Source organism: Vicugna pacos, chromosome 2 (assembly GCF_048564905.1).
Source record: "Vicugna pacos chromosome 2, VicPac4, whole genome shotgun sequence".
Classification (NCBI taxonomy): Eukaryota; Metazoa; Chordata; class Mammalia; order Artiodactyla; family Camelidae; genus Vicugna; species Vicugna pacos.
In genome coordinates this window covers 6,965,001-6,980,368 of record NC_132988.1, presented here as the reverse complement: position 1 = coordinate 6,980,368, position 15,368 = coordinate 6,965,001, and the positions used below count along the sequence as shown (strand labels likewise).

Genomic DNA, 15,368 nt, shown 5'->3' with positions numbered 1-15,368 from the left:
TATTCTCTAAATTATTATATCAGATGATCTCCTAAATTTCAATCTTTAAGGCAAATTGCATTGACATATCTATGGATACATTCATCCAGAGAAAATTTAAAATATCAAAATAAAAGTGCTTATCTCTGGATTTCCAAATCAGGAGTCATGGAGGCTTTCAAAATTTAGCATGTGATCTTATTAATTTAAGAAAAAGAAAAAAAAGCAAATTTAGTGCATAAATTACGGAGTAGAGGCCCACACTTCAATTTGGCAGGAATAGGAAATTCAAAATAGGAATAGAATGATTGTTGTTATTTTTTAGTAATTGCTTCAAATGTACTTTGTCACTTGGTAATAGCTATCTTATCGCATGTGAGGAAGCATTTATTTTCCCCATTGTCTCTTTTTATATAAAAGTAGTATGTAACCAGTAGTGGAAATGTTCACTTTTGTCCACCCAGCCCTATAATCTTTTTCCTCACTTAAAATTTCTCTTGAAAACTTAATTGCCTAAGAGCCTATGTGAATTTAATTAAAGATGAATAATTTGAAATATATAAGCAAGTCCTTGGGAGTTTTCCCATTTTAGATGTCTCAAATACATGAAATTAAAACTCTCTGGCCAGTGGATGCAAGATATTCTGCACAACGCTGCTCTTAATTAGAGATCCCAGTTAATGAAGAAAAGTAATAGACTTAAGGGAAACAAACAGATATTTGTCATTGACTTAATGATTTGAATTATCATATCATGCCAGAAATCAGTCATTTTAGGTAAGAAATACACAATACCATGATTTTATTATTTTTATTTTATAAACAATGTGTCACAGTAAAAAAAGGAATGTACTGGTGAAAGCTGAACCTAAAACTAATGTAGAGTAAAATAGTTATCAAAAATTAAATACCAAATGGTTTTATTGATAATGTAATAAACACTTCACTGTTAAATTTTAACAAGCAATCAACAACAAATGATCCATTTAATCAATATGAATGTAATTAATTTGACAAGCAACAATAATCATCATATAATTTATGAAGATTTAAAATGTAATACTTCAAATTTAACAATTTTAAATACATGATCATTTGGTAGTCATTTATTTAGTCTAATGCCAAATAAACATTGAAATAACAACTAGAATGTATGGAATGAATATATTTTTATGAATAGTGTTAATTAAAAAATAATTTAAAAAAACAAAATTGACCTTATAGTCATATTTTTTGTTATTTATGTTTGTGCACTTGACAATGAGATGACAATGGTGTTCATGAATATCATAATTTCTAATTGGATTCCATATATTATAAGATAAAAATTGGGCCAAAAAGTTTAGAAAATTCCCATAGTCAAAAATCAGTACCAGGGACATTGTGCGGATATTAATTTAAAAAAATCAGTACCAGGGACCTCATCAGACTGAGTAGCCAAGGCACTGTCTGTGTCCTGCCACAGCATTGGGGTGACTCCTGGCCACCCTGGAGAGTAAGCTAAGAGCATCTTGCAGTGTGACCACTCCTTGGGGCCAGGAGCCAGGAAGCTGAGGGCATGGAACCCCAGGACTCGAGCTCAGTGTCTTCCAGCTGCCCCAACCATCATGACCCACTTCAACAAGGGCCCTTCCTATGGGCTGTCTGCCAAGGTTAAGAAAACCTGCTTCCAAGTATGATCATCAGGCAGAAGAAGATCTTCACAGTTGGGTAGAGGAGGTGACAGGCATGAGCTTTGGCATTAACTTTCAGCTGGGCTTAAAGGATGGCATCATCCTCTGAGAGCTCATGACCAAGCCACTGCCAGGCTCAGTGAAGATGGTCAATGAGTCCTCAGTAAGCTAGCCTCAGTTGGAGAATATTGGCAATTTTATTAAAGCTATTCAGGCTTATGGTATGAAGCCACATGACATATTTGAAGCAAATGGTCTTTTTGAGAATGGAAACATGACCCAGGTTCAGACTATCCTGGTGGTCCTAGCAGATCTGGCTAAAACAAAAGGATTACATGCAACCATTGACATTGGAGTTAAGTATGCAGAAAAATAAAGTTGTTTTGATGAAGGAAAATTAAAAGTTGGCCAAAGTATGATTGGTTTGCCAATGGGAACCAACAGATGTTCAAAGCCAAGCAGGCATGATAGCCTATGGAACTGGAAAGCATCTTTATGATCCCAAAATGCAAACTGACAAACCTTTTCTGATCAGGCCATGATTAGTGTGCAGATAGGGGCCAAAAAAGGAGCCAGCCAGGTGGGAGTGTTAGCACTGGGTACCCCAAGAGACAACTATGATCAGAATCTAACATTACAACCAGTGGGCAGCTCGACAATTTCTCTACGGATGGGTACCAACAAAATCACTTCCCAGAAAGGAATGAGTGTGTAAAGCTTGGGCAGCAAGTATATGATCTCAAATACTGTGCTGCTCCCACAGAACCTGTCATTCACAATGGAAGCCAAGGAACAGGAACAAAAGGGTTGGAAATCAGTGGTAATGATTACCAGGCAGAATATGCAGATGAGTAACATGGCACGTACCACGATGCCTACCCCAAAGATGACCAATATGGCGACCAAGGCACTGATGCTCAGTTTCACATAGAGGAGCTCAGTATTTAGCCTATTGTTTTAATTCCGTGAGAACCCAGCTAGCCTTGAACAATTTTTATCTTGTCTTCCTAAAACACTATTATGCTTATTGTACCTAAAAGGAATATTGCCTTACATACATCCCTTTTTCCTTTTCTGTCTCTTCCCTAAATAGTTGCCATCTAGTGCTGTAACTGTTAATGCTTACAGCATAACCCTAACTCACATATAAAGTCAAAGGAATACTGTGAAAGGGGAGTACTCTTGAACAGTCAGTACTTTTATTAAAGATCTATGCATTTTTACAATCCTCTACTTAAACTGGTATTTTCAAATAATACAAAGCTTTTTTTTTTCTCTTTCTTTCTTTTTTTTTTTTTAAAGTTTAGTATCTGGTTTTTACATGGAAGACTAAACTCATGCTTGTATCTAAATGTGGTCTTCACCAGCTAAATTAAAGATGCATTTTAGAAATTTACATATCAATGTTTCTAAAGTATCATTTGCTAATTTTTAAATAAAGTCCTAACCAGTGTGTAAAAATAAAAAAAATCAGTGCTAGATATAACCCAAAGTACAACTGTGTGTGTGTATTTAAATATAATTTTAATTACCCCTCCTTGTGCTTGATATGTCTTTTGAGGATATCAGAAAACTTTAGAAATAAAACTAGGATGAGACTGAGATTTTCTACCTCAGAAATCTATTCATAAATCTAAACAAATAAATCTTTAGTTGCTGATATAAATATCTCCCCTATTGAAGACATAAGTGCATTATTTAGATGCATTCTTACTTGACACTTTGTTGAAACTTCTCCATTATTTTGCCCTGAGATTGTTGAACCCTGACATTGTTCTTTTATTTCCTACCTCTCAGCATTTATTTCTTTTTAAGAAGCTCCTCAAAACTCCAGTGCAATCTTGAATGAAGTGGTGAAAATGGGAATTTTTCTCTTCTTACAGATCTCAAAAGGAGACTTTTGGAGTTTGACCCTTAAGTATGATGTTTATTCTAGGTGTTTTGTGTTGTCTGTTGGCAGACAAAGGATGCTTATTTTATTCTGAGTGTGCTAAAAAAAAGTCATTCTCATCAATGATTCTTTTCTATCCCATGTGGTATATCTTCTGAATTTCTGGAATGGTCTTGAGAATTTTCTCTTTTAATCTTTTACTGTAGTTAGTCGATTTTTATGATATACACCAACGTTGGTTTCCTGGATAAAGGAAATTTGGCCATGGTATATTGATATGGCCAAGATACTCCTTATTAGATTGAAGCCGTTATCTTCTGCTTTAATACATCGTGAATTTTACCATGAATTAGAGTTGAAAATTGTCAAATGTTTTGTTCTCATCTGTTAAGGTGATCGTACTATTCTGTTAATTTAGTAGAATACATTGTTCAGTTTTCAAGGACAAAACTACCTCCTCCAATCAAAAGACATAGAAAGACTGAGTGGATACAAAAGTAAGACTTATCTGTATGCTTTTTATGAGAGACTTGTTTCGGATATAAAAATACACACAGACTGAAAGTGAGAAGATGGGAAAAGGTAGTCCGTGCAAGTGGAAACCCAAAGGAAGCTGGAGTAGCAATGCTTATGTCATCAGGCCCATTATTTCTCACTAGAGGTGACATGTAATCTTTTATCCTCAGCCTGCTTTAAATATTTTCCTTTTATCTTTTAATTTCAGTAGTTTGACTATGATATATCTAGGTAATAATTTCCTTGGAGCTACCCAATCTCAGTATTGTTAAATGTCTTAGATCCATAGGTTGATATCTTCCAAATGTGAGCTAATAATTAAGTATTTTTTTCTAGGCATATTTTCTCTCTTCCTTCCTTTGGTGGTACAACAGAATATATTTTAACACTGATGGTTTTTCATAGGTCTCCAAAACTTTGTTAGCTTTTCCTTAATACTTTTCTCTTTATCTTTCAGATAGCATAAATTCTGTTTATCTAAGGTCAAGTTTACTGACACTTTCTAATGCCATCATCATCATGGTGCTAAATACATTCAATGATATTTAATTTTATTTTTTGACTTTTCAGCTCTAAAATTTTTAATTTGGATATATAATGTACACAATATTTAATATATAATATATAAGTATGTTATATATTGTGATATATATTTATATTATATATTAAGTATATAATACAATAGATAATAGTATACATTATTATATATAGGCTATATACTACATTTTATATAGTTTTTAGCTGAAATCTCTTTAATCCTTATTTGTATTTTTTAATCAAGTTCTTAATACTATTTATAATATCCTATTTAAAGTCCTTGTTTACTTACTGCAACAGCTAAGTCATCTAATGGTCAGTTTTTATTGAGTACTTTTTTTTCTCTTTCTCTTGACTTTGGTGAAATTTTCCTGCTTGTCTATATGGTTGATTTTTAATTGGATATTGGACAAGAAGAACAAAATAGTATAGATAATCTGGATTATTTTTTTCTTCCTTTGAAGGGTGTTCAATCTTATTGTAGTAGGCACGTAACTTGATTGGACTCCAATTCCAGAGTCTCCTGCCTTGGGCAGTCGTGGAAAAATTCTACTCAGTTTCCCCTATTCAAGCATAGTCCAGAATGGAAGATATTAAAGGAGCTTAGATGCTGGAAGACAAGACAGTTGGTTACATGATGCAACTGAGACAACGTGGGATGGCATGTATTATTGAAGTGCTGAAAACAGGGGATTTAAGAAAGAGTTGATATTAATTTCAGGAAAATACAAAAAGTCAAAATTAAGGCAATTGCAGTGAGGAAAGATTTTCTTTTGTCTTCTCAATTTTGCCTGTCCAGCTTTTCTTGATTTTCTTAAAATTAAGCATCTATTATTCTGTGTCCGTGGGTTTGAATGAGGTTGACCTCACCCCCAGCTCCAGAGGAGCATGCATAATCCAGTCAATCCATCAAAACAAAGTCATCATCAATCCCAAGTTTTCTGATGAAATGATCAGTTTGTCAAGCTCTTTCTTTTCACTTTAGGTTTATAAAGAAATACTGCTAAAATCTCATACAATGAGACATTGTGTGTATAGAATCAGCCTGAAAGCATCACATGAAAAATTAGATCAGAGAGATAGAGCCAATAAGAGGCCAGATTTTGATGACATCTGTTGACATTCAGGGTCTATGTTTGCACAAGGCTAGAATGTCCAGGTGTGGATTTTGGTGTGAACTGAATGTCTGAGAAAATGGAGGAAGGAGGTGCACTGAAAATGCTTGAACAACACTGGAGTTATGATCAAAACAATTAAAAAATAAATTGGAAGTTGCCCCTAACTGATGCATCATCTTTGTCTTAACTGGGGACTGAATATGCTTACTAGTAACAGAAAACTAAAGAAAATAGTGTCTTAAATACATAAGGAGGTGATTGCCTGTCATAACAGAAGTCAAGATTGGGCAAGCTAGAGTGAGATTGGTCGACTGTGGCATCTGGAGCCAGGTGGCTTCTTCCCTCACTCCTTGCCTTCCTTTGTCACAGTTCCTGCACTTCTGACATCATGGAAGTATTTCAGGCAAAGAAAGTGGAGAAGGCAGGGTCAACAAACCTAATATCCCGTCTGCACTACTGAATCATGTGGCTAATTTTTAACCTAATGCTTCTAGAGTAAAACATGTCATGATAGGAAGGGCTTGACATGAACATTGTGTGCCGATAATGTTTTTTTTTTTCCTACAGTCAGCAACATTCTCTCATTTTCTACCATCCATTGTTGGTCTCCAAGCCAAAGGAGCGATGTGCCAATGGCCCGAGGATCTGTGTATGATGAGTTTTGTGACAGTTCAAACACCCGTGTGCTTATGCCCTACACAATTCCAGATTTCCAAATTGATTCTTACGTTCACTCTTCTGTCAATAAGGACAGTCGTTAAAGTTTGGAAATGAGGCTTAGCCAAGAAATATGTGATAATACCAACATGAACTATGCTACATAGATGTAAAAATTATCAGCAGCATTTGATAGAAGATACTATAGGTGTAAATTTTTATTTCAAGAAGATTGGTCAAGGCAAAAATTAGCTATATTGGGGCTGAAATGTCAGGCAGTGCAGCTGGATCAGGTTCATTTTTATTAGGGGAAATCAGAATTATTTGTAGACAAAAGGAGAAGTGTTACTAGCTTTGTAGATTACTGGAGATAAAAGAGGATATTTTAGAAAGAATGACAAGGGAAAGTGTGAGGTAATACGGTTAAGGAAACTAAATATTTCATTCTTGGAAATGAGGGAGAGCTTTATCTCTTCCACTGAGAAAGTTCCAAAAGTAGGAGCATAATGGGTCTCAAATATTAATATCTGTTAAAAATCATCTCGGGAGATTTTAAGTGTGCAGTGTTCTGTCCCCTTTCACAATCTAGTAAATAACATGTTCTAGAAGTCGGAATCTATATTTTTAGACAAGCACTCGTTGGGATTCTGATGCAAGTGATGTTCAGATTATATTTGAAAAAGGGGTATGTTTTAAATGAGGGGAGAGAAGAGACAAGAATTCACACATTTTATTTATAAAGTAGATTAAAAGTTTCCATAACTTTCATGATAGTTTAATGAGTGAGACTTGAGAAAAAATTTTGTTCAAAGTTTTGTGAACGTTGTGTCAGGGAACTGACAAGATGAATATAAGCTTTGGTTGGATTTATAAAGCATAAGACACGCCAGGCTCTGTTTCTGCGGCAGTGTGCTACAGTCTAGTGTCCGTGACCACAACAACCAAAAGCAAACTAATTTAGCCTAAGGGTTTTGTCGGACTGTAGTAATGCAAACTTTACTTCTTAAATATCAGGTGGTCTATCCTGAAGAAACATCAAACACGTAAGATGATGTATAGATAGCTTTAAAACATGTTTATGCATATTTCTAATGTATATTTTTACCCTGCAAACTATGTCAATTATAAATAGTAATGAATATGTAGCCATCTTGGCAAAGACTTCACAAATACAACCTTGGGTTTATTACCTGTGGATTAGGTAAAAAAATGAAAGAAGTAAATTATAGGAAATACTGGGAAACACAAATCCATATCTATAATATTTATAAAATGATGAGTGAAAAAGGACAAAATTGCTTTGGTGAAGTACACTTTGTTCATAATCATGATTTGAGTATCGAGCTAAGGCAAGGTAGGACAGGCAGTAGGGAGGCAAAATGGTGTGTGGGAAGGCCAGGGCCTTTGCCTGTGTACCCTTCACTTGCTGAGAGATCTGGACTGAGATTTAAAGCCTCTTTATTGTAAAATGAAGATGATAAAATTTTATACGAGATCAGAGTTGTAAGTGTCTGACATAGTTCTCTCCACACTTTCTAACAGTAAAGTCTGAAGATACACTTTAGGAAAAAAAAAAGAATATGTTGCTCTTTTAAAGTCAGGTTACCAAGAGCATTATTAAGAGAATGTGATTGCTGAGTAGCAGATAGAATCCAAATAATTTCAAAAGGTGTGGCGTAATAAAATAACTTTGACAGAAGGAAAACTAAGTCTGGTACACTTTTAAATGTATTGCTACAACAGCCTGTTACAAACTTTATATACATGCAATTATGGAAAATGTTGATGGTACCAGAAGCATAATGACAGTGTAAATTATAGAAGCACTGGAAGAAATGGAGAACACATTTGATTTTAATGTTTATTTGATCTAATGAGGGTAATTCAATCTCATTGTCACTTCAAACATTTCTTACTATGTGACGGGGGTGATAACCTTCAATGAAACAATGATAATTCTTTATGCAATAACAAAGAGGTGTATAGCTCTTTAAATATTTTTCATGTTTAAAGATTTTGATATTTAAAGAGGCAAAAACATTAGAGTCTTTTCTTAGATATAGTTATAACATTTGAAAAATGCACTTTAATGAAGTATAGTCAGTTACAATGTTGCATCAGTTTCTGGTGACCGGCATCATGTTTCAGTCATACATATACACACATATATTCCTTTTCAGATTATTTTTCATTATAGGTTACTCCAAGATGTGGAATATAGTTCCCTAAAAAACTCACTCTTTTTTGTTATGTAGCCTTTGTATGTGAACCTGGAGGATGAGAATACATAAATTCCTAATTATTCAGGAGGCTTTTCTCTGCTATTATTTATTTTTAATCTTGTATTTATTTATTTTACCTGAGCCTTTTTGATTGTGTCACCTGGGGGTGGGGAGGGGAGGGCACAATCTGAACTTTGAGAATTGTTTTATTCAGTGGACATCCTGAGGACTCAAGCACAGGAGACAGCGTCTCAGATCACTCTGAGGGACTCCTCCAAAGAGTTAAGGGAGGAGCCATGAAATACAGGAATTTTCCCAACAAAAACCAGGTAATCAAAACATCCAAAGATTACTGTTCATTACAGAGAACCAGACACCTCAAGTTAATGAATTTGCCACGTTTCTGTCTATGAGAAGATGCAAGAGTCTGGGCTCATTGAAATCATTCCTTTGATATGTACCTCAACCATCTAGGGCCAGCGTTCCATTTTCTCCATCCTGAGTCCCCTCAGGATGCACCAACAAGGTGGCCGCAGTGGTTTATAGCTTGATGGCCACAACATCCTTTGTTTACGGATAGTGAAGGTGACCTTCTTCATCTACAGCTGATTGCAGTTTCTATCATCTCAGTGAACCTCTCGGAGAGTTTGTAAAGGATAATAATAGACACCTGATTGTAGTCCTATATTTAAATTGAGGCTCTCCTTTACTTCACTGTTCTTGGTGCTATTATCCACCAAATGATGAGGAGGGATTGATGAATTTTTAATGATTGTGAATACTTAATTCTTGAGAATAAAATTATTTTAAATATAGTGTATAGCATAATGGATAAAATATAGGAATGGTTTTCTGAGTATAGGTGGAAGATTTATTAATGAAAACAGATAGCTGGAATATAATTAGAAATGCCGATGATACTGATTGCTTGCAATTTACCAGAGACTTCATGTGCATGTTTCATGCAACATAAACATTTTTATTCTTAGTAATCAATGAGAGCAGTTAACTTGTGAAACATATACAGCAAGTACATAATAGAATCCAAATCCTTTCCAAGGTTCTGATTTCAAAATCCTTGCTTTTGCCACTCTGCTAAATTACTTCCAAATTACTTCTGATTTAATGAATGGCTATTTTGCAGTAGGTAATATACCAGAAGATTAATTGACCCCAAACTTATTTAATCAAGTTTGATTAACCTTATTTTCAAGATGAGGAAGCAGGTTCCAGGAGCTCAACTTACTTTCTCAGAATCACATAATTGTTAACGTCAGATCTTTGGGTGCATACAGAACAAGACTGAGCAGTATAACAGAAGCCCTACAGGATTAATTAAGCTTTAATAGTCATACTAATTTTATTAACTTGATATGTTTTTTTACAATTCTGGGATAAAATAATTATTAAACAAGAGTATCAAATATGACTGAAGAGATTGGTCCTAACTAATATAAAGTTACCCTGTGAGGTTCCCTCTTCAGGGAGTTCAAATAAATTGAAAGTACAAGTATTTAAATAGCAATAATCCATTATAAGCCCATCTCATTTTTAAAATGTAAATGCTCAAATGCTACCTTTCTTTCAGCATAAAAGAATTTGGGAATGTAATATAGGTATAGTGTTGTAAGCATTAAAAAGTAAAAAATAAACATGATTGTATTAATGAGTCAATGACATGAAATATAATTGAACTGCATTAGGAATTCATGTTTTGCATACTTTATCATGTTTGTTTCCATCAAAGTCTTCTCAGAATATGAATATTTCATACATGACCTTCAGACTTCGTTGTATTTACTGTATTCTATGTACTTACTCTGGCAGTCAGCTCACAGGCCAGATATGTTCCAGAAAAGTTACATGGGGAACAAAACTTGTACTTTACAATTGAAAAGATACTAAGAAAATGTGCTCTTTAAACTTAAGTAACTCCAAGCATATTAAACCTTCAATACTCAATCTTTTTTTAAACTAAAAAAAGTTTTTTTGATCTATTTTTATATATAGTGGGTAACATATGCAAATCTCAGCCTTAAGCTGCAATTGTTAAACTATTTAAAATGATTGTAACAAAAAATACAATATAAGCCTTTATATTACAACTGTAGTGTGGCAGACACATTTGTAAACACTTTTGATGAAATAAATTATTTAGCTTTGTCACATGGTCTTTATCACTAATATCTCTCTTTTAGAGATGATAATTCTAGGACAAGAGGTTGCGTCACTGAGTTCAGACTCATTCTGTTTGCCGCACAACAGGCCAATAAATCTGGAGATGAGGCACTGGGACAAGGAATAGTGACTTTATTCGGAAAGCCAGCAGACTGAGGCGATGGGGGACTAATGTCCTGGAGAACGATGTTCCTCAAGTCAGAATTCATGCTCCTTTTATACTGAAAAAGGGAAGAGGTTTGGTTGTTACAAACTTCTTGGTGTAGGAATTTCTCTTCTTGGAATCCTTTGTTCTTGCAGCTGTCCACATGGGTCAGGTCATGGTGCCCCTGTAAATCTCCAACAAAACAAGCATTATTTTCTATTCTGCAACTTGTTATCTTTACATGAGTGCAGAGCTAGCAAGACTAAGCCTAGAAAACAGGGCACAGGATTAAAGCCAGAGGAACAGATCTAATATGGAGTCAGACTGGTTCTTTTCTATTACATAATCTAAAAAATAATAATGGTGATAAAACAAAAGAACAGCTATAACAAAGCAGAAACACAGACTCACAGGTACAGAGAACAGACTGTTGGTCACCAGGAGACAGGGCTGTGGGGTGAGGCAAAGCCATTATAGAGGATTATGGGGCACAAGCTACTATGCATAAAACAAGTTACAAAAAGACCTAATGGAGCGCATAAGGAATATAGTCACTATTTTATAATAGCTTTGTATGCAGTATAATCTATAAAAATACAGAATTTCTATGCTATACACCTGAGCTAATATATTGTTAGTCAAATATACTTCAGTTTAAAATAACTTAGTGAATTAAATGGGGGTCATTTATTGGTTTTTTTTCACTATAAAATAAGTACTATACAATATCACTAGCTTCCTGAAGGCATTTATAATGGCTATTACCTTCAATTAGAGGCAAACTAGGAATTTCTAAGAAGTCAAAGAAAATACATATTTTGAATGACAAGTCTTTGCTTCCAAAATAAACTCATTATTCAATTTTTTTAAAAAACAAACCTTTATTGAGAGCATGGAAATACAATTATCCTCAATTCAGAGTCCTTGCTTTGACTAGGCGATTACAATAAAGAAAAATACATATGCCAATAGCTAAATACATGAATTCTATGGAGTGCTGTGTGATCAGAAATTAAACTTTGCCACACGTATGTTTTATTTTAAAAGTCTTTATTTAAATATAAAAATGATAAGACAAGTGTATAAACCTTAAGTTTACGGCTTGATGAGTTTTCCCAAATTGAAAACACTGATGTAACTAGCTCTGCAATACTTTTGAATTTTTTTCTCTGTGTTGTCTCTTTCTTTCCCCTTATTACTGGTAAATAAAAAAAACAAAAGCATGTGTAGTGCAAAATGTGTGGCTCACACTAGACCATATAGCCGCCTATTTCTTTTCCGCATGCATTTTTCTTGAGATGTACTAGCTATTGGTGCATTGCCTCTCTGTTGCAAATCACCCTTAAATGACTGCTCTGGAATACTATATATGGACCCTTTGAATGTTTCTCTTGTGGCTTTGTTAGTAGAGAGTACCAGAGAGACACTAGAGTAAGAAAGGGGTTTCTCTTCCAAGTCTGCTGGGTTTTTCTAGGCAGCCTCCTGCACCATGTGCAACTTCCAAGCTCAGAAGAGGGCACAGCTCCTCCAGCCCCTTGACTCCAAAGGTACCTGATTTATAGCAGCTCAGAGTAGTCCAGAGGCGGGGGGGCAGATTTCTCCAGCAACTCCACAGTGGCTTCTCAGTGGGGGGTTTCCAGATGGGTGCGTCCTATTAAAAATGTCTTCCTGTACCCCCATGAAGGCTTTCCAGCCTCGGTGAATTTCTCCAGTCTCTAATGAGCCATGGATGTACCCACCCTCTACAAAGAGGTCCAGGTGCTGTCCACACTGCAGGAAAGGAGTCTCTCCCTGTGGTTCATGATCTCATCTCTAGGGGTTCTGGTTTTTCCTATATCTGTTATTCCTACGTTCTTTATAGGATCCTTTACTCTTTAGCAGACAATTCCCTGTTATAGTTAATAGTTTTAATTAAAATGTCCACATTCAAGTTACTGTGTGGTCCTTGCCTCTGGATTAGTTCCTGAGTGATGTGCTTGCTTCCTTCAGGGTCCCAGAGCTCTTCTGATTCAAGATACGATTCATGGTGGTAAAGCTGGGTGGATTTTGCATAATATTATTTTCCAGTTTAACCCATGAAATTTAAAATATCTATCAATGGATATTAAGCTCAACTTAATGGAATATTAAAATTGACCTAAGAAGATATTGGAAAGATAGTTATTGAAATTACTTTGAAAGTAAGAAGCAAATGCTATGGAAAAGAATATCAAAATGGGGTGGGGAAGGATAAATTGGGAGTTTGAGATTTGCAGATACTAACTACTAGACATAAAATAGATAAACAACAAGTTCATACTGTATAGCACAGGGAACTGTATTCAATATCTTGTAGTAACCTGTAATGAAAAAGAATATGAAAAGGAATATATGTATCATATGTCTGACAAACATTATGCTGGACACCAGAAACTGACACAACATTGTAAACTGACTATACAGCAATTTAAAAAAATCATCAGAAATGAATATTATTGGAGTACAAATATCAAGAGATGATTTGTTTTACCATTCGAATATATAATAGCAAAAGAATCTGATCATTTTAAATTGCACATATTTGTTATTTATATATGTTCATACAATTAATTGATGATTTTTGCACTATAGATGACTGAGTGATCCAATTTCTCCTAGCCGGGAAAAGCGTACGTTACACTGGATAATTGACCTCCCTTCTCTGATTTCTCTTAACCCCTTTGGTGGATCATTCACTCCTCTGAATTATACATATTTTTTTTCAGGCACATTGATGCCTTTATTCTGGTTGCACCTGGTCTCAAAAACCTGAAAGACTTTCCATTTCCTGAAAACCATCATGTACTTTTCTCTGACAGAGTTTAATATTTCTCCTCATCTTTGGTCTTCAGCAGTATGAATAAATTTCTTGGTTGTTTTTAATTCGTTATTTGTTGAAATTTCTTGACCATTCATTTTAAAATATTTTTTCCCTCATCTTTCACTTTTTTCCTACTGGGATTTCAACTAAACATATTTTAGACTGATATGGGCATACATCTCTTGGATACTCTGTTCTTTTAAATTCAAATGATTAAATTTTTTCAACAATTTCCTCTCTTGTTTTCATTTGAGTGATGTCTGTTGACCTATATTCAAGTTCACCAAGGCTTTCCTTGGATCTGTCGGGTCTACCGATGAGCCTGTCAGAGACATTCTGCATCTCCGTTACAGGGCATATGTTTAAATTTATTCCCAGCCTGCCCTTTGACATTTTCTTATTGTTTCCATTTCTCTGCTGAAATGACCCATCTATTCATGAATGTCTTCAATTCTTTCCATTGGAGCTTGTACCATATTAATCATAGTGATTTTACATCCCCTGTCTGATTTCTACTTCTATTATTTGTTTTATCTTTCAACAGTGGATTTTTTTATTCCTTTCCATTTCATAGGTCTCATAACTTTTAGCTGAAATCTACATACTCTGTGTAGGGGAGCAGAAACCAAAGTAAGTAGTGTTTAAGGCTGGAAATAGGCATGCCTCTTTTTCTGCTAGGTTTTTATTGAGGAGCTGAGATGTGTTTCTGTTTGGTTGATTGCTTCAGTTACCTTCCATGCACAGCCAGCCTCAGGTTCCTTCCGTGTCACCTTGCAGTTAAGGAGCTAGACTGACAGACTATCTGAGTTTTATTCTGGACTGTGTTTGGTCCCATGGTTTTAGAGCTTCCCTGTGACCCTGCATCTCCGCCCCAGTGTGCGCTTGTCCCTGTGCTGGGAGTAGTCTGCTGTTGCTTGTCTCTCGGTCCTGGTGGTGAGGAACAAAGAGGCTTTCCACATGTTCCTCATTTAACAGCAGTCTTAGGCAGCTCACGTGTCTCTGAGTCCTTGCAGCCAAGTTTTCTCAGTGATCCTGCCCTGCTCCCGTGTAAAAAAATCTCTAATTTTCTGAATCTAGGAGGTTGTCTTGCCTCGCTCCTTTTCCCAAGCTTCGTGAGTTTTCACCCACTGCATGTGACAGGATTCACTGCCCTTTTTTTTTTTCAGCATCTTAAGACTTTATTCCACTGGGGAGAGGATCCTCAGCAGTGAGGTCACAGGACCGCAGGACCATCTCAACTGTGAGGGCAGCTTTCTCTGCTCTTTCCTGCCCCTGGGCTTTTTCACAAGCGACCAGTGAGGTCCATGGAGAAGGGGTTGCAACTGTCTGTGCTCCCAGGACTCCATACTCTCCCAACTGGGGATGCTCAGCTTTGAGCAGTTCATTAAGGAGTTAGTTGATGTTTTCTGTACCTGTTTGCATGGCCACCTTGTTTCCTTCTGTTATCCCAAAATGGGGAAGGAAAAGACCCCAGTTCTTGACTTACCTGATAGATAATTCACATGGGAGATGAAGCGTTGTGTAGCGAAAGATTTTAAAGGTTTTATTTGCAAAGGGGAAGAACACCTCCAAGAATGGGAGATGGACTGATCCAAGAGTAGATAGCAATGGTG

The 15,368-nt window shown here is 35.6% G+C and overlaps 1 protein-coding gene and 1 pseudogene across 1 annotated transcript in view; both read left to right on the top strand.

Annotated features, from left to right (window-relative positions):
* Nucleotides 1–15,368, top strand: part of FSTL5 (follistatin like 5) — a 625,236-nt gene that overhangs the window by 428,830 nt on the left and 181,038 nt on the right. The window lies entirely within an intron of this gene.
* LOC102537606 (calponin-3 pseudogene) lies at nt 1,587–2,600 on the top strand (annotated as a pseudogene).